At 36.8% G+C, this 27,842-nt stretch overlaps 1 protein-coding gene and 1 long non-coding RNA gene across 2 annotated transcripts in view; one reads left to right on the plus strand and one right to left on the minus strand.

Moving 5' to 3' along the window:
* LOC145674809 (allatotropins-like) overlaps nt 1–27,842 on the minus strand; it is a 375,336-nt gene that overhangs the window by 186,556 nt on the left and 160,938 nt on the right. The window lies entirely within an intron of this gene.
* LOC145675510 (uncharacterized) overlaps nt 16,173–27,842 on the plus strand; it is a 68,782-nt gene continuing 57,112 nt past the window's right edge. Inside the window, exon 1 of the long non-coding RNA XR_014129140.1 lies at nt 16,173–16,332. This is a non-coding gene — a long non-coding RNA (uncharacterized LOC145675510). The remainder of the gene's footprint in view (nt 16,333–27,842) is intronic.

The raw sequence follows: 27,842 nt of genomic DNA on the forward strand, positions 1-27,842 counted from the left end.
GTTTTTCATGTACAAAATAACACAGGTTTAATAATACACAGGCGTATTGGAGTCTCCCCCCCCCAAAAAAAAATCGGTACGCGCCTGTACGGGTTGACATTTTTGATGTTACGCTTCCATCTTGCTCAGTTCCAAGCATTATCCACTATTAACGCCTTTTCTTCTAAGTCCGTAATCACGCATAGTATTAATCTTAATTGCTAATACTAATAGAGTCACTACCTGTCTATCTAAAGCCAATAGATGTCACTACTTGCCTATCTAACGTCAATAGATGTCTCTACCCACCTGTCTAACGCCAGAAGATGCATTATCTGTCTAACACCAATAGATGTCACTACTTGTCTATCTAACACCAATAGATGTCACCTGTCAGTTTAACGTAAATAGATGTCACTACCTGTCTGCCTAACGTCAATTGATGTCACAACCTGCCTGTCTAACGCCAATAGATGTCACTACCTGCCTTTTTAATAACAATAGATGTCAGTACCTACCTGTCTAACGCCAATAGATATCACTACTTGTCTATCACCAATAGATGTCACTACCTGTCAGTTTAACGTAAATAGATATTATCACCTGCCTGTCTAACGCCAATAGATGTCACAACTTGCCTGTTTAACGTCAATATATATATATATATAGCATGTGGGTAATTTTCCGATTTGAAATTATTCTGAAGATGTAATTGCAACTAAACAACTGTATTGTTTCAATTGTATTATTTCAAAGTGGATAATGATGATGCTGAATGTGAACACGCTTTGCTGTTTAATGACAAGAGCCATAACCATCTTTAGAATTTGAAACATATATATTGGTGGATAAACTAAGAAAACAAGTTAAAAATAACCAATTAGAGATTTAATTAAGCTCAAATTTAATCTATAGTGTACAGCGAGCCGAAGGTTTGAGCGCAATCAAACCAGCAACTAAGGTTTGTGTCACCCGACCTAAGCACGAGACTAACGAAGACGGTTGATTAAGGAAAGTCAATAATCGTGAAATTAATTTTTTTGTGCTTTCTCACCAGGAATCTAACTAAGGACCACATACACCAAAGGCATACTCGCTAGTCACTGAACTAGCAGGGAGGGTTCTTCCCCGAGGTTTTGCAACAGAAGTGGGTACTTAGTTATATTACTGTACTATAAATTACAATATATTTTAAATAAAACTAATGTGACATAGGTTTGGGAATTATGTTAATGATTTATTACATTATGTCGATTTACATTCGTCATAGGTTTAGAAGTTTTAAGACTAATATCGTGCTCAAGTTTTACTTTTGAAATAAAAAGCTATAGCAAAAAATGACAATGTTAATAACACTCAATTTTAACACATGATTACCACTTTAGCGTGTTATCCTAACGTGCTGTGTGGTGGTTAACTCAGGCCTACACAGTGGGACGAAATGTCGAAAACGTGGACAAAAGTCCAAAAATTAAAGGTTCGATTTAGTGATTTTTATCTTTTGGGTTGGCTAGAGTATTGTTGGCACTACTGAAATCCGGCAATGGGATCGGTCAGCTGTTGTTTGTTGAAGGGACGCAGCAGGTCAAATGTGGAGTTCGTTTATTAGTGTCGCGTTAGGATATATCCACGAACAATAAAGTGCATGTTCAAACGTGGATACAAGTTTGCAGTCAACACTGATTCCAAATATTGAAAATGGAGGGTGTTCAGCAAGGTATGTACTGAATTATAAATGCATAGTCACTTGTTATATGATGTATAAACCATTGTTATTTGAATTAAGAATTATATTGAAAAATAATTTTAAAAAATCATATAATTTAGTTGAAAGCAAGAGATAAGTTAAAAGTTCCACGGAGTTCCACTCAGTTACCCTTTTTTTTCTAAGCTAGGCTATATTAACTTCAAGATAAAACGACAAACTCCTTCTACTAGCTTCTATTCCGTCAATGAACAACAGATGGAGACACGGCTGCAATATTTCAATTTTTCATATCTATATTTAAAAGTGCAGGAAAATTCTTAATAGTGTTCAATTTGGACGAAACTTGGTTTTGTATAGTAATTGACCTTGCTGATTACGAATATGATGTCAAAATTTGAAAATTCTAAATGTTGAGCCCAATATGAAGTAAATTGCAAAATTGATATACAGAAGTAGAAATTTTTTGTGAATAATTACGCGATATTTTATTCCGTTTTCTAATGCTATTGATTGTATGTTATGATATGATGTTGAAAGCTTCATTTTCTTTTCAATTTCTGCTAGTGACATGCAGTATTCCAGAAAAGAAATCTTTTTGGAAATAAAGCAGCATTTAAAGTGCGACATCAACGTCATAGTTGAGAATCTGGAAAAGTCTCTAAGTGAAAAGAGTGGGCATCCTGTTAAAATACCGGAAACCACGAAGTCAACTATTAAAGTGTTACGTACCAAACTAAAGACTAAATTTTGTGAGGCGAAGGGCCGGGAAGATTATTTCTTAACGAAAAACAAAATGAAATGAAATGAAATCTTTGAGTTTTACGTCCCACGGTTATGCCGGTTAGGCTAAAGGAGACGGTGATGATGAGTAATGAATGAAATGGTGGAATGAAGAAAGTGGGAGGAAACGGGAGAACCCCGAGAAAACCCACGCACACGGTGTTTGTCCACCACAAAGTTCACTTGGTGGGGGCTGGAATCGAACCCGAGACCCCAAGCACCAGAGGTGAACGCTCTACCACTGAGCCACCGCGGCCCCCAACGAAAAACGAATCATGGCTGGATGCTAAGCTAGATTTCTCTGTGACCAAGACGACTGAAAAGCGTAAAGTAACTGGACGACCACCAGCAGAATTTGATAAGATTTCAGATAAATCTAAACGCAGAAGGACGAAAGATATTCGTGCAAATTATTACGATAAAGAATTAGCATCTGCGCAAATGAGTTTTCGAGCTTCTGGGAACGTGGATGCTTCAAAAATAGTAAAAGAAGTTTTATCAGCCAGTCCATCCAAAGTAGCCAAGTTTAGAAAATTGAGATGTCATGACAATTTATTGCATCTCTGCGTCAAGAACGTCCGAAAAACTCAAAAAACTTACTACCAGAAGCCAAAGCTCTTCTAGTCTCAAGTCCAATTACGGAAGACCGCGAAGGAGATTCAGGCGACGAGGAAAGCGATTCCGACGAAGATGAAGGTTCAAGTGGGGACATCAGCGATTTTGGAATTGAAACTGATGAATAATCCCAATAACAACCAGCTGAATACATTGATTCAAAGAAAATTCAGCATGTTACATTTAAAAGTGATTTTTTTTTATTATAAAGAAGCAAATTTGGTATTGTTTGTGTTTTATCTTTAATTCTTTAATTATAAAAACAAGATAAAACGAAATTAAAATATCATATATAACTCATTTTCTAATTTTTGTCGTATTGTATCAACTATTTATCCTTTTGAATTTTGAACATTCCCTGTACGATTCATCATCACCTCACTTATCAACATATAAACACAAGTTTCGGACTTGATTATTAATTCTTTTTTTAAAATTTTGACCGCCATATTGCATCCACCGTTTTGAATTCCCCAATTGTAAAATAAAATTCATAATCTGCATGCTCAGAAGCATGTAAATACAAATTTTGGACGTATTTATTTGACTTTTTTGAATGTTTCCCGCCATATCAAATCCGCCATCTCGAATTTTGAAATTTTAACACCAAATTCGAAATCAGCATGCTTGGAAACATATATTTACACGTATTGGACTTATTTACACGATTTTTTCAAAAATGATGTCCGCCATATTGGTTCCGCCATTTTGAATTTTGCAATTTTGACATCATATTCGTAATCAGCACGGCCAGTTACTATAAAAAGCCAAGTTTCGTCCAAATTGCACAATAATTAGACTTTTGTCCACGTTTTCGACATTTCGTCCCACTGTGGCCTGGTGTTGCCGATTTGACACAGGAACATTGCTGAGGGTGAGTGGATAATACAGCGGCGGTGTTTAAAAAAACTAGGTGATTAAACGAAGATATACGAAAGTGTGAACAACACTATGGTGATCTTTCTGTATACATTACGTATTTTAATAATATCCCAGTGAGTATGATGAACGTAAACCATTGAGATCTTAAAACTAAATACTGTATAATTCGTCAGTTGTCAGCGTAACAATTTATTTGCTAAAAAATTTGACTCAGCGAAAGTATTTACAGTTACCTTAAAATCAGATAGACACATTTATTCCCGCACATTGCCTTCCAAGATTATCACAAACATCTAGTAACTGAGATATGCTCGTTATGCTTCCTGAGTTACACTCAATTCACGTCAAATTCATCATCCCACTTTATGTCAATTTCCAAGTTGGTGGAAGTATTTGCAAAATTGTTTGTTTTCTGCAATTAAAAACTTGTTCCAGTGCTTCAGTATTTCGCCTTTAGAGCCTCAACAATTATCTTGAATAGTTCGTTCTATTCGACTTGTGGATGTACCATACGTGCTTCCTCTCTATGGTAACCGTCGTTCTTATATTTAGTAAATCCCTGTTGTACACAGCAAAATTGATGGTTTTAATACAAATTGACTTTTTGACATATGCCACCGGTCCTAGCACGACTACCACCTTAGCGTGTTGTTTCAAACCCCAAAGGCCCTATTTTGCGGTTAACACAGGAATGGTGTTACCGATTTTACACAAAGGCGGTGTTAAGCGTCGTCAGTGGTTAGCAAAATCTTTCATTTGCTAACAATAGATGACTTAGCAAAGATACCACAGCCACTTCATAAGTCTGTGTATCAGATAGGCACTGTATTTTAACGCGTGCACAATGCATTTCGAGGATATAATTAATATCAAGTAAATGGCATTGAGAATTTGAAAGGAAATGACTTGTTTTCAGTTTAATGCCTCACAGTTACGTCCTTTAGGCTAAAGTAGATGAACGATTCATGAAAGAGAATGATTGTGAAATTATTTTTGTCCTCTCCCACCGGAAAGGGATACCTGGAACTACATGCATCAAAGACGCACACGCTAGCCTCTAGACCAGACGGGAGAGCTGCATTGAGAAATTGTATAAGTTTGTATGAGCAAACCTTTACGCGAGGTATGATATTTGATATTTATACCAGGTAAGAGCAACATACATATTTCCTGTAATATTTCATGACAATAGTTTCTGATTGTATGAATTTTCTAACAACATTTATTTGGTAGAAGTACTGCAATCTCTTGTTCCTATGGTCACTATGTTTTTTTTCCTCGCCAACTATATTTTGTTCCTTGAAACTATTTTTAAATAATTTATGCCATATCTTATCATCATGTTACAACGACTTACCAAAGGTAGTCGTCAACCCTGGTTCGGCTAATAATATAAGTAAATCTTCAGTGGCAATAATTGTTCACACCTTAAAATATCTTCCGTAATTATATCCACTAGTATTTTCACCTTTTCTACTGAAATTACAAGTCGATGATGAGTATTAAATAATTTATTCGTTGATTCTCTTTTAACGTATATCCACACAAACTGTCTTGCAATCATACATGTTAGTTAGGTATCCATAAACAACTACCTAGCAACCAACTATACAATAATGTATATTTCTTACATATATTAAAACATTCTTCTTTTGTTATTATTAATTTACATTATATCAGGTATAGTGCTTGTGTAGAAGCACTTTCTGCCCAAGATACAGGTAATTATCAACCGATACAAATTATTTCGTTGTATGAAATGTCGCCCGATAATGGGACTAGATATAAAAGTTACAAGAGAGCTTGACTTTTATATTTAAGAACCACTGGTCAGTTTATAATAATGATATTACATTAATTATGTCCTTTACATTTTGATCACCCCTCGTATATAACTTCACTAAGTTTCCTTCATATAGATACATATAAGGTAGCGCATGAAGACAGTCGTCTGGTAATTAGCTCAATAGAATGAACCTTATACTTAACATAATCTTTGACAACAAAGTTTCAACACAGATCAATATAATGTAAATAACCTTTGTGATTAATCAATTATGAATCGAATTATAATTCTTCACATTAACAAGACAGAATTAAAATCATTTGAAAATTATCATTGGTTAATGAGAACTAAAGAAAGTTAAATTGAGTAAAAATCAAAAATTAAATGTAACCTACGTTCGGACGAGTAAAAAGAAGAAAATAAATTTATTTTTACACAAACAGAAGACACCCTTTTTTTTTCTTTTAGTCTCCTTCATTCTTATTAATTTGAGCCAGAATGTCAGGTGCAACTAATCTTTTCACTAAACGCATCCATTTTTCTCTTGTATACTGGGTAGGTCTCCAAACCTTCAACTCATCTATATTACGAAGTCCAATTGACGTACCCGTTTTAGCGTTCAACAATTCAAAAACTTTAGGGTTTATCTCCTTGAAACATAAATAAGGACCTGAGAAAATGTCACAAAATTTATAAATCTTCTTTAACAATGCATTACTTTGTGGATGTTGTTTAACAAAAACTAAGTCATTGATCTTGATCCGATATTTTCCTTCTTGTGAAGACTCTAATTGGGAATTACATTTCAAAAATTTGTTGTGTCTTCGAATTTTCACCATATTCACTAAACTTGAAGAATCTACGATTGTCGAATCTTCTAACTTGACATTAAAATGTTGTTCCACAGGGAAAATCAAATCAGAACCGTTATGTACATTAGCAGGCGACACGCCCAAAGTGTCTGATATCGAATGATTCAAAAGATACGTGATTTGACTGACATGCTTAATCCATTCGGCATGTTTATCTTTACAAAAGTGTCGAAACAACATACCAAAATTACGATGCACATTTTCTACAACAGAGCTGCTAGGATGGTACGGAGTTACGAAATGAATTTTAATGTTAGCCTTGTTCATTGCTTTGATAAACACATCACTTTTGAACTGTGAACCATTATCACATAATATGTGTTCGATAGGACCACAATGTGGAATGTATACGTTCAAGATTTTATTTATGATAGCAGTGGAAGTTGCTCTACGCAGAGGATAAGCTACTACATAGCGCGAAAAGATATCCATAGTAGTAAGTAGATAAGTTTCTCCGGTAGCTGCTCGTGGTAACGGTCCATATAAATCGATAGATAAAAACGAATGTGGTCTCTCTGGCGTTATTGAGAGCATAGGTTTTTGTACAGCCTGGTAGTTATGTTTGATTCGCATACATTCAATACAATCCTTGATATGATTTTTGATTTGAGCTCTCATTCCTCTCCAATAAAAAGATTTATTAATCAAGGCACATACTTTCACATAACCAAAATGACCGAAATCGTCATGATAGGCTTTTAATATACGGGTTGTCAGCGTAGGTGGAATGCAAATTTTGTTTCTAGACTTGAATTTAAAATCTTTAATAAGTAGAATTCCGTTAGATAATTTAAATCTGGAATTCCATTGTTTGGGGCAATTACATTCCGCACTACATGAAGACAAATGTTTCATGATTTGGTTGTATTCATGATAATTCATTTGATGTTCTCTTAGATCTTCCATTGAAATGGTAGCTATTTCATCCTGTAAGACCTTAAATTCGTTGATGGACAAGATATGTTGTTCTTCTCCAGGAAACAGACGTGATAAAGTATCTACGGGTCCATTATCTACTCCTTTAATGTGTTGTACTTCAAAGTCATAAGATTGAAGCTCTAACGACCAACGAAGTAGTCTGTTATTATATCCCTGTATGCTGTTAAGGTATCGTAATGAATTATGGTCGGTAAGTACTATGAAATGGCATCCACTGAGATATGGAGCAAATTTTTGTATTGCAAAACGTACGGCCAAAAGTTCGATTTCTGTCGTGTTGTATCCTTTCTCAGCTTTCTTTAAAGTACGGCAAGGGCAATGGATAACGGCCGGTTCCTTAATGGTTGGATTTGGTTGCCAGAGTACTGCAGAGATTCCAAGTTGAGAACCGTCACACTGGACATAGAAAGGAACGTCATATCGAGGGTGATTCAAATGGATGTTTCGCTTTACGCTCTCCTTCAACTTATTAAAACTCTGTTCTTGAATCGGACCACATTGCCATGGTACTCCTTTCTTTATAATCATAAATAAAGGTTGGGCTATCTCAGCAAATCGCGGGATGGCTTTGCGAAACCAATTGAAGAGCCCTAATACTTGCCGTGTCTGTTTCACATTTAATGGCGCAGGCAGATCCTCTATGGCTTGTACTTTAGATTGACTGAACTGTAAACCAGAGGCATCAATTTGGTAGCCAAGGAATTCTATAGAATTTTGTAGAAATTTTGATTTCTGTAGGTTGATAGTAAGACCCGAACTTTCCAATCTATCTAAAACTGTATCTAAGTACTTCAAGTATTCCTGCGGATTCTTTCCCATTATCAAGATGTCATCAGCGTAGGTTATCACGTTGCTGCGTAAGTCTTGACCTAAGACTTTATTTAAGCAGGAAGCTAACGCCGCACTACCATTGATAAGCCCAAAGACTACACGGTTGTACTCATATAAGTGACCTTCAAAACTAAATGCCGTGTACGGTTTCGAATCCTCATGCAATTCGACCTGATTATAAGCCAGTACTAGCCTAGATCTAAATTTCCGAAGACTGCATTCCCTTGTAAAGAGGCTAATATTTCTTCCACTGGAGGATACCTCACTTGTTCCAAATCAATATGACAATTCGTGCGTCTCAAATCCAAAACCACACGTAGAGAACCATTTTTCTTAGGAACTACATGTAATGGATTAAGGTGAATGCTTCGTGAAGGTCTAATGATCCCATCTCTTAACATATCTGTAATTTGCTGACGTACATTTTCCCTGTATCGGTAGGGAATTATATAGGGCTTAGTCACAATGGGTTTATCTGTCTTAACCTTAAAAGAATAAACAAAATCCTTACAACACCCAGGACGTTCTGAAAATACATTTTTATGTTTATATAATATATCCTTAAAGTGAGTTTTTACTGTATCATCTATAAAATCAAGACTACTTTCAAGTGACTTAACACACTCAGAAAACAATACATCATCTTTTGAACCCATCAAATTTTGTGTGACTTTCGTTAGTTGATCATTTAATTTACCACTTTCTGAACTTACAGAAACATTATTCAATACATTAGGAACATTATTATATTGACAAGCAATATCGTCAGATTTAGGAAGAAGTTTTTGAACGATTTCCTGAGGTATGCCGGGTATAGTTAACGTTTGATTTCTAAAATCGAGCATGACACGCAATTGAGATAATAAATCTAAACCAATAATTAGTTTTTCATTCAGTTCCTTTATCACTAGAATAGGGATTGACATTTCAAAATCTTGAATAGCTATTGTCACACGAGTAATTCCAGCTACTCTCTTTTTATGTTTACCGGTAAAATCGACTATAATGAGATTCTCAGCCTTTTGTAATTTAGAATTCGAATAATTACTAGTAATTGCTTTCCATGACGAATATGATAATAAAGAGGCGTTTGCGCCTGTGTCCAGTAAAGCTTCCGTGCTTAACCCATTGATTTTGACATCAGGTATAGTGCTTGTGTAGAAGCACTTTCTGCCCAAGATACAGGTAATTATCAACCGATACAAATTATTTCGTTGTAATGTATAAGAGTCATGCCCGTTTATTACAATTTTTTTTTAATAAAAGTAGTTATTCGGCAACTGCATATAAAACTACATCAATCATGTGTTACTAAAATTATTCCTCATCACGATAGATGGTTGACTTAGCGACTGCCATTTTAATACTTTATTCCAAAACTGTCATAGAGTTGAAGTAGCAACAGGAATGTTCTGAAATTTAACACAACTTAGGTGACGGAGCCATTGTGATGAATTAACAGATGCATTCATTTTATTGTGCAGTATAAAACAAAATAGATAATGCAACATTATAAAGTTGTCATTAAAATTAAACATTTAGGAATAATCATACAAACACATTATAATATAGTCCAAGTAAATTTATCTGTTCTACGTAATGTTAGTCTTGTAATTAGAAAGCATTAAAGAAATAAAATGACGTGGAACACTATAATATCACAAGCGCATACCTTTTCGTTTCAATACAAATAAAATCATTAGTGCAAGCAATAATTCTAGACTGTGCGAGAGAAACACTATAAGTCAGAAATTGGCCAAAACGAAATAACTCAAAATTGGAGATCTATGTGTCTTGCTCCACCTCCGGTTACCTTGGTATAAGTCAATTTTAAGCGTGAGTTGAATAATCGCGTCTTGGTACTGTTAGTATAAGTGATTCATACTTATGTTTAGTAATATATATATATATATATATATATATATATATATATATATATATATATATATATATATATATATATGTATATATATATATATATATATATATATATATATATATATATATATATATGTATATATATATGTATATATATATATATATATAATATACAGTACAACCCCTCAAATCCGAACCCCGGAAATCCGAAAACCCGGCAAATCCGAACACGTTCTCGGGAGGAAAAAAAAATAACTACAGTTGGAAAATGAAAAAAAAATAGATTTAATCACACAAATTTAGTTTTTTTTAAAGGTTTTAACATTTTTAGACTTAATGCTTATTCAAATTCATTATCTAATTATATTCTTACAAGAAGACAGTTATAGATATGCGACAATCATTTTGGATATGAGTGTAGGCCCGCCAGTCAAGGTCATTGCCCTTTCGACCACTGGGCCACCCTGTCTAACCTCATTCGTTGTTTTACCGCCAATTCAGTGACGAAATAAGTACGTAATATTATTTCCCGGGTAATCCGAACACCCCGAAATCCGAACAGGCTTCAGCCCCAATTAGTTCGGATTTGAGGGGTTGTACTGTATATATATAAAGCCTCCTGAAAACCTGTGATTTTTGACATACGTTCCTCCCGTGCAGTCTAGAATTGTCATATGCTTAACCTGGCAGCTTTCTTGACAGCAAGAAGTTTGACGAACTTCTTAGCTCTAGCTAGTTCACAACTTTTTAAAGATGTTTGGTAAACCGCTGAACTTGTCGGTCGGGCCACAAAACAAAGCTTTGACAGGGAAGGCGGGGAGAACCGTGATTATGTCTTTGTAGAATTACTTTCTATTAATATTCGCAATGTATTTGATCAAACAAGAGAAAAGTGTAATATTATATTTTTAACTATTGTATAGCATTAGATTCTAAATTCAATGCACTATTTATTATCGGGTTGAAATAGTGAAATATGAAATGAAATCTTTGAGTTTTACGTCCCACGATTACGCCGGTTAAGCTAAAGGAGACGGTGATGACGACAAATGAATGAAATGGTGGAATGAAGAAAGTGGAAGGAAACGGGAGAATCCGGAGAAAACCCGCACACACTATTTGTCCATCACAAAGTTCACGTGTCGCGAGCTGGGATCGAACCAGGGACCCCATACACCAGAGTTGAACGCTCTAACGCTGAGCCACCGCGGTCCCATATGTATATATATATGTATCATTTTAAGACGAGGCTCTCTAGTCATGGATATCTTGTAATTATATCTTGAAATTGTTCCATTTGTGAAAAATCGACTTATATTGATTTCACGATATAAATCGGTGGTTTCCAATCAGATTATTTACAAGTATCTTTAACCAGAAACTAATAATTACACATATTTGTTTAATGTTCAAGGCATTCTTCCATCTATGAAACAAGCCACAGGTATGCGGACATAACCAAGTCAAAAAACAAACCAAAACAATAAGACTCAAAATAGGAAATTACGCTACGATTAACACGGAAGAAAATAGACAAGAGTAAAGTTGCACAGAAGATTAAACTAGATAAATCTTTCCTAATAGTAACATATATACTTTTCGAGACGAGACAGAAGTTTTACGACACATACTCGAGACAAGATAGCTTGTGAGTAATACTAGGTAAGAATTAGCACTACACAAAACAGAAAGAAAACGATAATTGAAATGAAATAAAACTTCTAGTTTAATGTGCTCCGATTATCCCCTTAAAGTTTAAGAAAGTCGAAGTGAATGATGATAAAAGAATTTGGAGGAAACAAATCAACCTCGAGGAAATCGACGGACTCAATGTTGTCCACCATATAATTATATGTCGTGCAATAGAAACAAAGACGTCTCGAAGCAGAAACGAGCGCTCTGCCACTGAACTATCGTTCCCCCAAAGCAGTAATAACAGAGAAATTATTGAAGACGGTGATTGAAAATCATTTAGTGTGGTTAATACCGAGACTCGGCTCTCCGTATGAACATAAGTGGTGATAGCATAGACAGAAAGATGAAATTGAAAAAGGTCCTTATAAGGATCAAAATGGCGGGACACGATCGGTTGGAAAATGGACCGGGAATCTACGGGATTGGCTGAAGGCTTTACCTAATAGAATTTAGACTTTTCCATAAGGATGACTATCTATCTATGTATACAGTGTGCTAACGATCTATAACGACAAACTGAAAGAGGTGATTCGTCACATGAAAATAAGAGAAAAAGTTCATATGGACATATTGCGAAAAGTGCATAGTTTCAGAGCTAGGGCTGTTCAAAATCGCGAAAAACATGAATTTCAAAAGGCCCTATTTTCGAATTCCAGAAACTGTGGATGGGTCCTTATCATCATAGAGGAAGTCATGCAATAGAGTTTTCAGATATACCCTGATTTCAAGGAGGGTCCAACTTAGACAGAAGGTAAACCTTGGTTATAATAGACATCCAGTGCTTCGGAGGGAAGTCAGAAATGTTACGAACCGGCAGCTCCATGCATTTTCGTGTTCGGAGTAACGTGTGATGCGATGCATTTTTTCACGGTATATTCCACATTTTCTTCACTTATAAGCGTGAAAGTAATCGTCGCAGCATGTTTTTTCACGAGTACGAGAGACCGTGTTGTTGACGATCCTTAACACTTCTGACATCGCGCCAAAGGATTCCGTGTCCACTACTCTCAAGGCTTATCGTTTTTCTTCTTTGAAGCAATCATAAAGTCAGAGCGTATCTCAAAATTAGTTTGAAACCATGTCTAAGAATTTCAACCTGCAGGGAATACTCTGCACACCCATTGAACATTTAAGAAATATGCATTTTTGGGTTGTGTATGCGTAACTTCCTTTACAGTGATAAGAACCACCCCTCCACGATTTCTTGAATTCGAAATAGTGCCTTCTGAAATTTAGCTTTTTCGCGATTTTGGACAGCCCTAGCTCTGAAACTATGCACTTTTCCCCACAGGTCCATAGGAACTTTTTGACTTATTTTGATATGAGGAATGACCTCTTTCAGTTTGTCTGTCAGTTTCTTTCACCTGTTCATGCAGTACCCGTATTCAAACAAAGTAAAAAAAAATATCGAAAACAGCACCAAATTTAAAATAGAAATCCGTTTTTGATAGAAAACCGAGGATGGTTTCATAGGGGAGCAAACCGGTTTTGAAATATATATATATATATATATATATATATATATATATATATATATATATATATATATATATATATATATATATTTAATGTTTTCAAAAAACCGTTTCCAGTTTTCTCCAGTAGGATTTTGGATTCGTACTGAAATCACTCCGAAGTCTGTATTCTTTCTTGTTCTTGTACTACTCATACCCAAGCAAGTTAACAAAGAACTAAAACTGTTTCTGATTGAAGATTTGACCGGGTTTAAAACAGAAACCGGTTTTTGATAGAAAACCAAAGCTGGTTTCATAGGAAACCGAACCGGTTTTGAAAACACATTGATTTTCTGAAAGTTTTCATAAAACTGTTTTCAGTTTTTCTCCAATAGAGATTTTTGGATCTTACTGAAATCATTGTGAGATTTTTTACCGAAGTCCGTTTCTTTTTGCAGTACTCGTATCCAAACAAATTAACAAAGAAGCAAAATAAAGTTTCTGGTAGAAAACCAAACCGGGTTTAAAACAGAAACTAGTTTTGAAAATGTTGTTTCTATAGTTTTCAAAACACCAATTCTGGTTTTTCTAAAAATTAGAAACTGAACAACTGATTTTGTGCCCACTGCTACTTGAGATGGTTACACCAACAACAAAACGAAAAGTTCTAATAGTGTATTGAATATCCTTATTGTGGTTACAATAGGAGAATTAAACTATAGCTTTTGGTTATAGTTTGTCATCATGCACAATATATATTTGGTTTTGACGTAGATCAAGCGTCTATACCAAATTGAGCGTCATCAGATGAAAGCCCTCTTGGGTACACTGGACTTTCCCCAATGTTTGCCATGTCCTCAGAGAGTGCTCATTTCACTAAGATTACTCAATAATACTCATGGCAATTAATTACCAATTTATAGGTTTGATTACCCACGCATTAACGGGCAAACCGTAATAATTCAACACAGAGTAAAGTATTAATTAATTTTCAGCACGTAATCAATTCTCTGGCAACCACCACTGTTAGGAATTAGTACCGTATTTAGTAATCACTTGTACACAGAGGGCTGAGTTGACCAATTGTAGATGGAGTGCATGAACGGTTTGAGACTTAAGGAAATGATCACAAAGTTAGGGTGGTGTAGGTTGGACTTCTATCTCAAGCACGAATGTCCCAAATTGTCCTCGGCTTTCATACTTTTGTATTCCTGTAGTCTTAGGTCCAGTTAAGCCAAGGAAACTCAACAAGTCAATATACTACAACAACAACAACAATTACTACTACTTCTATTACTACTACTACTACTACTACTACTACTACTACTACTACTACTACTACTACTACTACTACTAATAATAATAATAATAATAATAATAATAATAATAATAATAATAATGGCTTAGCCTTCTGCTTTCGCTTCTTAATGATAAAAGCACCAAGTTCGAATCTCCTGCCGAGTCACCCAGATGTAGTTTTCTGATTTTTTTTTCCAGTTCCCCTAGACCAAAGATTCTCAACTTATGAGACGAGATCCATTGATGAGATCTGGAGGAATATTTGGTGAGTTGCGAAATTCCTGGTCAAACTAAACTGTTATATATTATGTACTTATTTATTTAGGACCCAGACCCTTTAAGTTTTCCATGTCCTTCTCGACCATTATGTGTCATCTGCTGGATTTGCGAGCACGGAGGCCAGTGGTAGAGTGCTTAGTCTAGTTTGATAGCCAGCCAAATAAGTTTGTGGTGGACAGCATCGCGTCTGTGAGATGTCTCGGTGTACTCTCATTTCCTCCCACAACCTCATTCCGCCAATTCTTCCATTATCATTTACTTGTTTCCATTATCATCAGACTAAAAGACGGAATTCGTCGGGTTAAGTTCTGACCCCTTAAGCCCCTATTCTACAGCTGCTTGAAGTACGAAAATGTTATCATTCCCCTTGTTTACCTTCATTTTTAATATTCCCTCGCAAACAGCAGCTTGCGTGTGTCTTTTCACTCCGCTCATTTTCATACCTTCATTCTGACCGTCGTGATTAATCCGATTGTGTAGAAAAGCGAGATTAATTAACCAAACTCAAGAGCATGGAAATACCGAACACGTATTTCGGATATTGATCGTTTCTGATTTTGGAAACCTCCTATGTATACTTTAAGTGATTACTCGGTACCTTGCCATTAAGAAATCAGATATAATACGAGTAACTTTCTTTAAGTAATAGGTAAAAACTTATTGTGACTTATTGAAACGTTCGGATTGCGAATGTAGCGGGTAAAAAAAGATAACAAATCTATTTCTTTGCAAACCGACAACAATATTTGTTTAATAGGACGCCAATACTTATTAGAAGCGACGCGTCGCGTCGCTTACACATTTCCAATACTTTTTCTGTCTTCTTGGTCGTTCGGCGCTCTCTTGCTATCAGCGCCCGGGCCGACCGCCCCGCTCACCCCCTAGCTGTTCCTCTGATATCGTTATCGTAAGAATGAAGGCTCCGCAAAAACGCATTACAGGAATTTTAAATCCAGTACATTACGTACTATTGGCAAGTCCGAAACAAGCTTGCAATAGAGGGACTATCAAGTTTGCTGTAGACTTGGTAAGGTTGTGGACGGCAAACTCCTTCTTCGCGTGCCGATCGTCAATTGGTACAATTCACGAAGCGGTCACCAGGCGGCAGCACGGAAGACCCAGTGTGGTCTTCTTGCAGTCGAGAGAAGACTCGATTCACTCTCATTTCTTGCGGTTCCAATCTTACGAAGCAGCAGAGCTCCAGCAAACCGGCACCAGGATATAGGAGCAGGTGAAAACGGGAACCAGATGGACACGAAGTGAGTTCAAGGATAGTTAAGGAAGGGGAAACCAAGAAGATGGCCTACCACCAGGGATTTTGCACACACGTATAGAGTAAACTTTCCTTTATTATTTAACCGTAATCGGAACCCTCAGCTCAAAGTTCTCTTTTTATTTGTAATCTTAATTTCAATAGTTTTTGTTCATGTAAACTTTCTCTTGTCCAAATATTTGTTTCTTTTGCCCTAAATGATTCTTGCAATGGTGTCTGACAATGCCTATTGGCGCAATTATCTGTGCTTACTGCTGAGGAAAGCGCACCCTTGTATTCATTAGAATACGACGGTCACAAGGTCTCCAGCCGTGCAAATGCACGCTTGTGCAAACTTACAGCCTTAGCCTTGAAGGCTTGAGTAAGGCTATTAAAAGTATGGAATGCTGTTAGGGATAGCTTCAACGTCTTATGAATGAATTCTTTGATCTTTTCCCTTTACTCTCACCGAAAATTATAGATCTACTAACTTCGGTTTCAGTATTGAGTGCACACAGTTTGAAATCTGTCGTAGTTTTCACAATGTAAAAAACAACTCGCTTGTTTTTATTTTTATTTTTTTTGTGTGTGTGTGTGTGTGTCTTACTCGGTTGTCCGGCATCATAATTTTATTCGAGCATGTGACTAACGCGTTTTGATTTCAGACAAAGATTAAATAGTAATTTTTGATCACTTCTCGTACTACAAATTTATAATATAGGCTATATCTAACAGCGAATGTGAGTTTCTGTATTATCTCATTACGTAATAACTACTGAATCAATTAAGATGATAGTTCGCATTATTATCACACTTAGGCCCTCCCAAGGATCTGATGATATTTCAATGACTATTTTCGGCGTGGAAAAGATTTAAGTTTCACGTTCCACGGGTATGCGGACTAGGCTAAAGGAGACGATGATGATGAGAAATGAATGAAATGGTGGAATGAAGAAAGTGGAAGGAAAAGGGAGAATCCCTAGAAAACCCCCCACACACGATGTTTGTCCACCACAAAGCAATTTTCGGCATGGAGGTGAGGGATGAGTTTAAAGGTGGCGACATAATAATAAAAAGTAACCAATATTAGTCTCTACTCTACAGGTTTCGGAGTTGCTGAGATAAATAGAGACGCTCCCAACACCACTCAACTCCAAATTCTTTTCCCATCGGCATGGGAATGAGGTGAGGGTTGGGAGAATGTGACATGTAAAAATAATTTCCGATATTTCTGTCGAATCCATAGTTGTCGGAGTCACTAGGATGAATCGTGATACTCCCATGCTGTTTAAGTGAAAATTCATCCTTTATAGATATGTGTGTTTGGAAAGGGGATACATGTAAAAAAAATTGAGAACGACAGATATTAGTCTCTAATCCACAGTTTTCGGAGTTGCTGAGATGAATAGTGATACTTCCTATGGCGTTTAAGTCCAAATTCACCCCTATGAGGGTATGGTTGGGAATGGAATGAGTTGTAGAAATAACAATCGAGAAAGTTCCATATTAGTGTCCAATCCATAGTTTTCGGGGTCGTTGAAATAATAGTTATATACCCGTTGCAGTTTAAGTGTAAGTTTAAGTGGAAGTGCAACCCCATCTCCATGGGATGAGGGTGTAGAGTGGGAAAGAGGTTACATTACGGATTCTTGTCATTGCAATTTCATTCAAAACATGTATCCTAAAGTAGGGACCAGAGGCCGTGGTGGCTCAGGGGTAGAGCGTTCATCTTTGGTGCATGGACTCCTTGGTTCGATCTCAGCTCGCGCCAAGTGAGCTTTGTGGTGGACAAACACCGTGTGAATGGGTTTTCTCTGAGTTTTCCTGCTTCTTTCCACTTTCTTCATTCCACCATTTCATTCATTTCTCATAATCATCATCTCCTTAAGCGAACTGGCATAATCCTGAGACGTAAAACTTAAAGATTTCATTTCATTGTACTATCCTAAAGTGGGAACGGATTCAAATACCTATAAAAAGCATAATTTCGCTTTCGATAGTTTTATATCTTAGGTGCACAACACTAAGTTCATCTGAAGCCAAGCTTTGATGTACAAAAGGGAAAATTATTTCCATATAACAAATTAGTTTCTAAGGTTCAAATTATACCTGTACATGTTCAGTACAATTACACGGTAATTGATTTGCGGAACAAGCTTCATCATTTATATGTTTTCATGATATCTCCTCTCCTCATCTTTCAGCAATGACGTACATATATAGTTATTGTTTTCCAACCAACTACCTCTGGCGTTTTGTTTTTCTGGATGCTAGGAGGATATAAAATATACTATTCTAACTCTCCGTATGTATGTATAATAACAAACAAGTAAACAAACAATACATTGAAAGGTTTCATTACAAGCAAATGTAAACATGAACAGAGATTATGACTGCTCTCTCCCTAGAACTGTAACTTTCATATCCCGCGGAGGTAAATAACATTTCTATTATTCCATGTCCTTGTGTTACTTGATAAGGTTCTTGACTTCGTCTGCACGAGTAGTCCGGTACTTACACTACTAGCAATATGACACATGTGTCGTTGTCCTTTTCGACTTTAGAAGAGAAACGCAGGGGTAAGAAGACTATAAGATGTTTCAGTTTTATACGGGTAATCCTTTATTTTGAACTTCTATTTGATTTTAGTGACAGAGACCTCATGCAAAATAAAAAAATTGTTTTAATTTTACAAACTAACCTAATAATATATAGGAAAACATTTATTCATTATATTTTTTTTCTTATGTGATATAGTCATCTAGAAATTATTCAGCCTCTTTCGCAAGAAATTACCTTAGTGTACCAAGTCTGAAGCTATATGAGTTGCAGCGAGTCCAGCCTAACATCGTTTCCCAACTGACATTTACAGCAAGTAAATATGTAAAAACTAATGGATTTTTTCTAATCAGACGTAACGTATTGAACCATGAAGATCAGTAAATTCTTCAAACTACATTTGACAATTTTATTTATCGCTCATTCGCTTTCGTCGTGGATATTTCGATATTCAACATGCTCCTTACAGTAGGCGACCAATCACAGCAAATATGCATGATATTCTGCCCCTAAAAAAGTCGAACAAGTCCGGCATGTAAGGTGTTACGATATCAGAAATGACCCAATCATCCATCGCTAAATAATGTTTAAAACGTTTTGACAAATCTGGCTTTAAAAAGAAGCTCGACATTTGACTGCCACACAATTAAACTATAAAGCATTTACTCGATGGAATTTCCATTTCCGAATTACTACTGAAACGTAACGAACTTGAGTCATTTCTGAAGTGGTTGATCGTAAATGATGAAAAGTGAATGATTTACGACAACGATGTGAGAGGCTCCACAGTCTTTAGTAGGTCTCCAATCTAACTACATCACCATGCTTTCACATTATTTTTCACTACATCTTCTTTACGTGCTCAAGTGAAGAAACTGAGAATATCTTACGGTAAAGGTGTCCGGAGCATAATGCTGACTACATCTTCTGCCCTATGTGATAAAGTGGAGAAATTCTAGAGGTAAAGACATCCGGTAGTTAATGCTGACTACACTTTCTCCTTTACGTGCTAAAGTGGACAAAGCACGGAGATAAAGTCGTTCGGAGCACGGCGCTAACTACATCATGCTTTTATATAATGTTGACTATATTCTCTACATAGTCAAGTGAAGAAACTGGGGAAATCATACGGTAAAGGTGTCTGGACATAATGCTGACCACATCTTCTCCTTTACGTGCTAAAGTGAAGAAAGCAGGGAGGTAAAGGCGTCCGGAGCATATGCTAACTACATTATCAAGCTTTCACAGAATGTTGACTACATCTTCTCTACGTAGTCAAGTGAAGAAACTGGTGAAACCTCACAGTACAGATCAGCAGCGCAAATCTGTCTTCAACATTGGGGGAGGGGAGGGAGGGGAACGGGTAAGATCGTTCCCATATTTTTTTTTCTTTTTTTAAGCGATGTTCAAAATATTTATAAAGTTGAAAAACATTCCTGTGGAGAATCAGGGGAGCAAAGTTGTCTTCAACATTAGGAGCCGGCCAGATTTGAGGCTTATTCTGGGGGGACATCAATTTCATCTCACTTTCCTTTGTGGCAATCGGAAACATATGATCACATTCCCCCCCCCCCAAAAAAAACATATTTCAAATCGGATTATTGGGGAGAACAGTCCCCCAGTTACAAGATTGGAGGAGACATGTCCCCTCATCCCTCCGGTATTTGCGCCAGTGGTAAAGATGTTCGGAGCATAATGCTGACTGCATCTCCTCCTATTGTGATGAAGTGAAGAAAGCCTGGATACAAAGGCGTCTGGATCATTATGTTGACATAATCTATTCTACGTGTTGAAGGGAAGAAAGCAGGGAGGCAAAGGCGACCGGAGCATAGTGCAAACTATATCATCAAACTTTCACAGAATGTTGACTACATCTTCTCTACGTGTTCAAGTGAAGAAACTGGGTATGAAGGTATCAGGAGTATGATACTGACTACATCATCTTCTCTACTTGGTGAAACAATGAAACTGCTTACTCTTCCTCCTCTTCGATCATGGGATACTTCCGATTGTCCCGAGAGCGCCGTTTACATCTTTCTTTTTCTATCCGAGTACGAGTTGGTGTGCTCAAGTATTTGTAGAGAGCACCGTTGTTTCTTTTACAAGTAGTATTTGCGTAAAAAATATGCGTGCCACAGTTGGGAAAAGGAACCAATAGATACAGTATGCTGGTTGATAGTGTATTTGTTACGTATATAGCGCATAAATAAATAAATACTTTCTTCCAGCAAAATGAAAAAAAAAACAATTATTACTATTTTATAGCAGCGAATAACATACTTTTCAGCGCCAGTTGTATACAATGAAGATACAAGGTGTGGCTATTAATTTCCAGCACTGCTCTAATAACACTAGAACAGATGATGTGAAAAACGTACCCTTTTAATATGTTTCGAAGTAACCCGTAATACACTTCTGTGCTCGGCTGTGTAAGTTATGGAAACAACTTTTGAATTCCTCTTTCGGAAGGCTCTTTAATGTCGACGTCACGCGCTTCTTGATGTCTTCAACATCCACTAACCGTGTACCTTTCATCACAGTTTTGAGCTGTGGGAACAAAAAAGTCTGCGGGGGCCAGTCAGAAGAATATGGCGGAATATGCAGCTCCACGACCTCATGCTTGGCCAAAAACCGCTTCACTGGCAACTCAATGTGGGGGCGGGCGTGTTGTGCAACAGAAACCAACTCCTATTCTGTCGAAAACAGGGACGTACTCTACGAATTCTTTGTCGGAGTCAGGCAAGAACTTCTGCGTAATACAGTCCTGTAACGGTCGTGCTAGGTGGAACAAATTCATTATTAATAAATCCTTCACTATCGAAGAAAGCTATTAACATGACTTTGACCTTTGATTTTTGAAATCGAAACTTTTACTGTTTAGGGAGGGGGATCCATGACGAAATACTGCGGTTATCACACCAGGGGCTCCATAATTCTAAACTAGTTTACTGGAAACATATATCGGTTCGTTTAGCCAGGATTTCATAATGAGGGGGTGGCGGGCATGACATGAGATACTCTGATTACACACCAGGGGCTCGATCAATCTAAACTATTTTACTGGCAACATATCATTATTGAGTTCTTAGGACAATAAAGTGAGGATATGTCAGTAAGTATTTTAATAACGAACCATGAAGAATCTCGAGTAAAAGAATATAAAAAAGTATTGAAAAAGATATAACCTTCCGAGTTTCTTGAGTTCTTCTGAGAGTCTATCTGATCGAACCGGTTTCTCGATCCTCATTTGTTGTTCATAAGATTAGCATGGAGCTAGATGGAATTCGGAATGCTCCGTTACAATAATATCCATTTTCAACTTGACCCCCCCCCCCCCCACACACACACTTTCCTCCACACAAAGCTCCTCATAAGAAAGAGTAACCAAACGCTTGCTGTAGCTTTATATTTTCAACGCTGATTCTTCTTTTTCTCGTTTCTTTTTGTTTCATCCTTCCTTAACTTTTTACATTTCTGGTTCCGAGAGGGGGATCCGGATCCCCTGGACCCACCCCTTGGCTACGTGCCTGATACCATTCAAATGTGCAGGAACGGGATAATGCTTGCTTCACTTGCTTCAACATTGCATGTGTTTCTATCGCACTTTAGCCCAGTTTGAAGCAGAATTTGATGTTCATCCTTTGCTCCATTTCTGCACTTCCACAACACCACTTTGTCACTTCGACAACAACACTGCACCAAATACGTTTCCACGCGCCTTTCCCAGCCAAGCTCGTGTTTCCAACTGGCGCGCGCTTCGGGGAGATGTGCAGATGTACTACCTTCCGGTTACCAGCAGCGCCCCTCTCGGGCGAGTGATCGGTTTCGTGCTGTGACGTCAGTCCTGGATATTAATAGCCACACCTTGTATATGGCACGACTTTTGGAAATCCTCAAGAATCTGATCTTGCACCTCTATTATTTAATCTGTTCATCAATGATCTTCCAGACATAATTAATTCTCACAAGATACTTTGTGCAGAATACTTGACGATTCATGAACAGATAACTTGAGTGACAGACTCCAGTGTACAGGAAGATTTAAATAATGCACAAAGCTGGTATCAGATAAATAAACTTGACATTAACAAATGCAAATTAATTATCACCAGACATAAATTAAAGATAAATTACATTTACTCCATAAGCGTAGAGGAAGGACATGCTTATATCGCAACCAATGCAATATCTCGGATCATGTGTGGAAGGCGTTGAACACCTTTAACGCGTCATTCTTTTTGGATGTCCCTCAGGGACCGCCACAGACACGAATGATAGCTTCTTTATGTGAAGCAGTGCTATCCGCAAAGTGATTCTTTCATTTTGGCTAAAAGATTGTCATGAAGTCCCTGAAAGCATTGGGGTGCACTGCACCCACGTGCCATATCAACCTTGTACGAACGTTGTTCGTCTTTCCGAACCATATTGTTAGATGGCGCTTACACTTTCCACCTCTAATTTACGGCATTGCTGCTTTTGGCTGAATAACACATAGTCGTTATCACTGGCAAAACTTCATCGCCTTACATTCCCTTATCAGCTACAGAATTCTTCCAGTGCTGACATAATGAGAGTGTTGCCATTACTTTTTATTCAACCTTAAGTTGCTACTCAAGAGTTACACTGACGGTTAGTTATAATGTTCTAACTCTTTGTAAGTTTACGTAATTAATTACTATCTTCTTGAACCCCTTTGCTGTGTCAAATATTTCAACAATCGAACTATGCTTTACAATGTTGTTGAAGGAAATGCAAATTTTCCATGTCGAAGAATCTTGAAATTAATTGGATCTGCCTTTCTTTCAGTAGGGAAAAAGTGTTTTTTCCCCTCAGACTTCGATGACGGAACTTCGCTTTTAATTATTATCAACTAACAGTTTTAGACTATCAACCTCGTTGCAGAACAATTTATGAATTAATATAACGTCAATGACTTTCTGCGGCTTTTTATTCATGACATTTTATAATTATCTAGTTAATTGAAATAGGATTGGAACTTTGGATGCACGTGCTTTTGTCTGTACATGAGAAATATGAGGAATTTATTTTGAATTGGCTCAAGTTGGTGACATTATTTATAAATATGCGGACTCCATACCGTTGATGCCTACTCTAATTTTGTTCTGACAGATGTAAAATGTAATATTTTCAATGTAAAATACAAATTGTTTTGAAATCCTTTCGTATCTTATTAATAAATCCTAGGGCTTTATAGCCTTCTTTTGCTATTTGGTTGACGTGGTGATAGAAGTGTATTTGACTGTCAAAAATAACACCGAGATACTGCACTGATTTCGATGTAAGCATGTCTTCTCCATTTGTGGAGTAAAAATGTAATTTATCACCGATTTATTTCTGGTGAAGATAATAAATTTGCATTTATTAATGTCAAGTTTGTTTATCTGATACCAGGTTTGTGTATTATTTTAATTTTCCTGTAGTACACTGCAGTCTGTCACTGAAGTTATATCTGTTCACAAAGCGTGAGGTCATTTGCATAAAGTATGATGCGAAAGTTAATTACGTCTGGAAGATCATTGATGAACAGATTAAATAATAAAGGCGCAAGATTGGATCCTTGTGGGATTTCAGAAGTCATGCTATAAGCATTTGAAAATACCTTCGTTGTATAGGACTGGTTACTTACAATTACTTATATATGACTCAAACGATTGCACAATAGGTGTAGAAAAATTAAAATGTGGGCTATTTTCAAACCAGGACTTTTTTAAAAAAAATCAAATGACCATAGAAGTGAATAAACTTTTAGTAGTCAAATGAAGACCAAATAAAATAACGAAATTTCGTTAGATTTAGATGTTTCATGACAGTAGCATAGCAAAGAAGAGTACTGGAATCCTCCCTATAATCATAATATCAGATATTTAACTTAACGGTATACTACTTGAAGTGAAAATATACAGAAAACGAGTATTAAATGTTGTTCTTCAACAGTGTAAAGGTTTTCGTAATATCATTAACTTCAATCCAAGTTCGGAATGTAGAAAAAGATGCATCTTGCATCCTTTGCATGAAGTCATTACCGCCACCTGTATTACAATTTCAAAACTACTGGGGATAACAAACAAATTAAAGCTATTTACAAGTAGCATATGCGTTATTGTTGGAATATGTGCGCTGCTGTTAGGACTGTACACGTCACTGTTAGGAGTATGTGTAAAACTGTTAGAAGAAAAGAAATAACAATAGATATAACCTGCTACTTAATAGTGATTTTTAACATATACAGTACATAAATAAAACAGCAATCTTTCCAGCACAGTAAAAACTATCAACTGTATCAGTGAGGCAACGAAAGGCATATTTTCTGGCTCCCTAAAAATCGCTCTCCGCGATTTTTCTCAAAAATTACACATGAGAATTTACACTTACTTATATCATTTTGTTAATCTCAATAGGATCTATTGATAGGTTTATTACGATCACGCTAGTGAGATTTAAAAGACTATAATGTCCATCCACCCGTCCGTTATTTCATACGATAACTCTTGAACAAGAGTGAATTTTATAATTATTTTTTGGAGGCACGGTGGCTAGTGGTATTGCGCTTATCTATGGAGCGTGGAGTTTCTGATAAGATCCTCGGTCAAATAAGTTCGTGGTGGACAACATCGTGTCCGTGGGTTTTCTTTGGGTGCTCCCGTTTCCTCAACTTTCTGATCCTACGAATTGTTTTATCATCATTCACTTGCCTTAATTATCGTCTCCCTTAGCATAACGTGCATAATAGTGAGAAGTTAAACTGATAATTTCATATCGTTCCGTATAATTCGTTTTTCAATTCATAGATAGATCAATTATCTACAGTTTGTTAAAATGAAGCCAATCCGTTAACATCTGCACCCGTGTAACGGTGGCTACCCAGCAGTGGCACTGAACTTTCTATAACTTTGGAAAACCCCTTGAGGTATATGTGTTTTGTTTCGTGATGTGCAAGCGAAGATTCGAGTAAAGATATCCAGATCGTGGAGGTACAAGCATTCTTTGAAGGGGGCAGATACGTTGGTCTTCCCTGGAATCATCTCTCCCCCATGTTATTCACATATCCCATTCATTCATTAAGGTATGTACGTTTTCCCGTAACGCCACTATGTAGGTCTCGAAAAGTCATAGGTTGAAAAAAATGAAATCAAATCTTTAGTTTTACGTCCCACGATTATGCCGTTTAGGTTAAAGGAAACGATGATGAAGAGAAATGAATGAAATGGTGGAATGAAGAAAGTGTGAGGAAACGGGTGAACCCCGAGAAAACCCACGAGCACGGTGTTTGCCCACCACAAAGTCCACACGGCGCGAGCTGGGATCGAACCAGGGACCCCAACCACCGGAGGTGAAGTCATAGGTTGAATAAACATGTAGGTGAAAATACGACTGATATTCTCCATTCTTATTATAAACGGAAGCCCGTTCATTCAGAAATGTACTTTTCCATGATCCTCTTTACTGTCTTTAGTAGAGGTTATTTCCGATCTGTGGGCGACATATTATCCCGTTAATAACTAATAATATTGAAGATTATTTTCTGTTGCAACAGTTTGTAAGACAAGACACGCGGTGGTTAAAAAAAAAGTATTCTTTAACATTATTTTTAAGTAACTGCTTTCCCTTCTCCTACCATGATTCCCAACTTTGTTAGATTTGCTGCTACTGAAGCAACACGTTCAATCTATTTGAAGTTTTGTACTCTCGTGACCAGGCGCTGAATTTAAAACAAAGGTTTCATTCAGTTAGAAGAAGGACGACATTCAGTCCATACAGATTTATAGTAGTGATCGAATAAACTTGGACGATTCCCCCCCGCCCTCCTCTGTTCTTTCTTCGTTGTTGTCTTAATGTAATATTCTGTGTAACAGTTTTAAAGGTATTCAGGAATGTCAGTAATCTCGCAACATTCTTTTAGAATAACTCAATATAGTTTCTATAGACGTCCCCGAGTCTTGCCGTTCTTGGTTTTTTCACTGACGGGACTATCCGAAGCATGGACATACATATTAAGGATATTGAGCCCGCTGTTTCATCTTTGATTTTTAGCCCATTGATTTACTTTTGGAATGAATGTGTTGCATAAAGCATAACATAAATTATAAAAATGAAAGACGCAAGTTATGAAGACATTGACACAATAAGTAGCGGTATCATGTGTACACTACGTGAAGGAATTTGGTTCGGATGACGTGATATTTTTCGCAATTAATACTGAAACTATGAGTGATAGTAGATTTATACCACTTCGGGTTTTAGTACTGCGATTTGAATGAAGATAGAACATTCTTGGGATGTTCAATTGATTGCAAAGAACAGCGCGTAGTCCATAACGCTATCGCCTTTGGTATGAGCAGTACCGGGTTCGATTTTCGATGGTCACACAGGTTAAAAAAGTGTAACAGGCTTTTCAGGCCAGCCATGCATGAGTGAGGTTTTTCCTGGGTTTTCCTCATTCACACCGTCCCAGGCCGCTTCCTTTCTTCCCCATTCCTTTTTTTCTCTTCAATTCCCCGAGTGTGATAGCAGAGAGACGTCATCCCTTGTATATGTGACGGGCCAACATGGTCATAGATGCCAAAATCTCAGAAATCTAATTCCTAATCCTAATCCTGCAAAGAATAGCTTCTCGCTACCTATTACCGTTTATATTCTATAGTGAACAGCATTAAAACAAGAAGTGATGATTCCTGCCACTTCGTTAGATGGTTAAGAGAAGTTAGTACCTATCCTTAGGATGCTAAGTAAATTCCAGAACACAGCTTCTCGCTATCTCGTCACATTATTGCTTTATATAAGAGATCCCAGACTACTGCTTGTTCGCTAATACTCACTGAGCGAATTTTGCTCAGGCAATGTGTCGAAACTTGTCCTGAGTAAAGAGAGATCGTCAGGACATTGATTCCAGTTCGATACTAATTACACCGTATCGGGTAGTTGGAGTAAAGATGACTGCTTAAACAGGTAAATAGCAGATAATTCGAGTTGGACGCATAAATGCAAAATAAAACAATTACAATAGAAAATTAAT

Source organism: Thermobia domestica, chromosome 18 (assembly GCF_964235325.1).
Source record: "Thermobia domestica chromosome 18, izTheDome1.hap1.1, whole genome shotgun sequence".
Lineage (NCBI taxonomy): Eukaryota > Metazoa > Arthropoda > Insecta > Zygentoma > Lepismatidae > Thermobia > Thermobia domestica.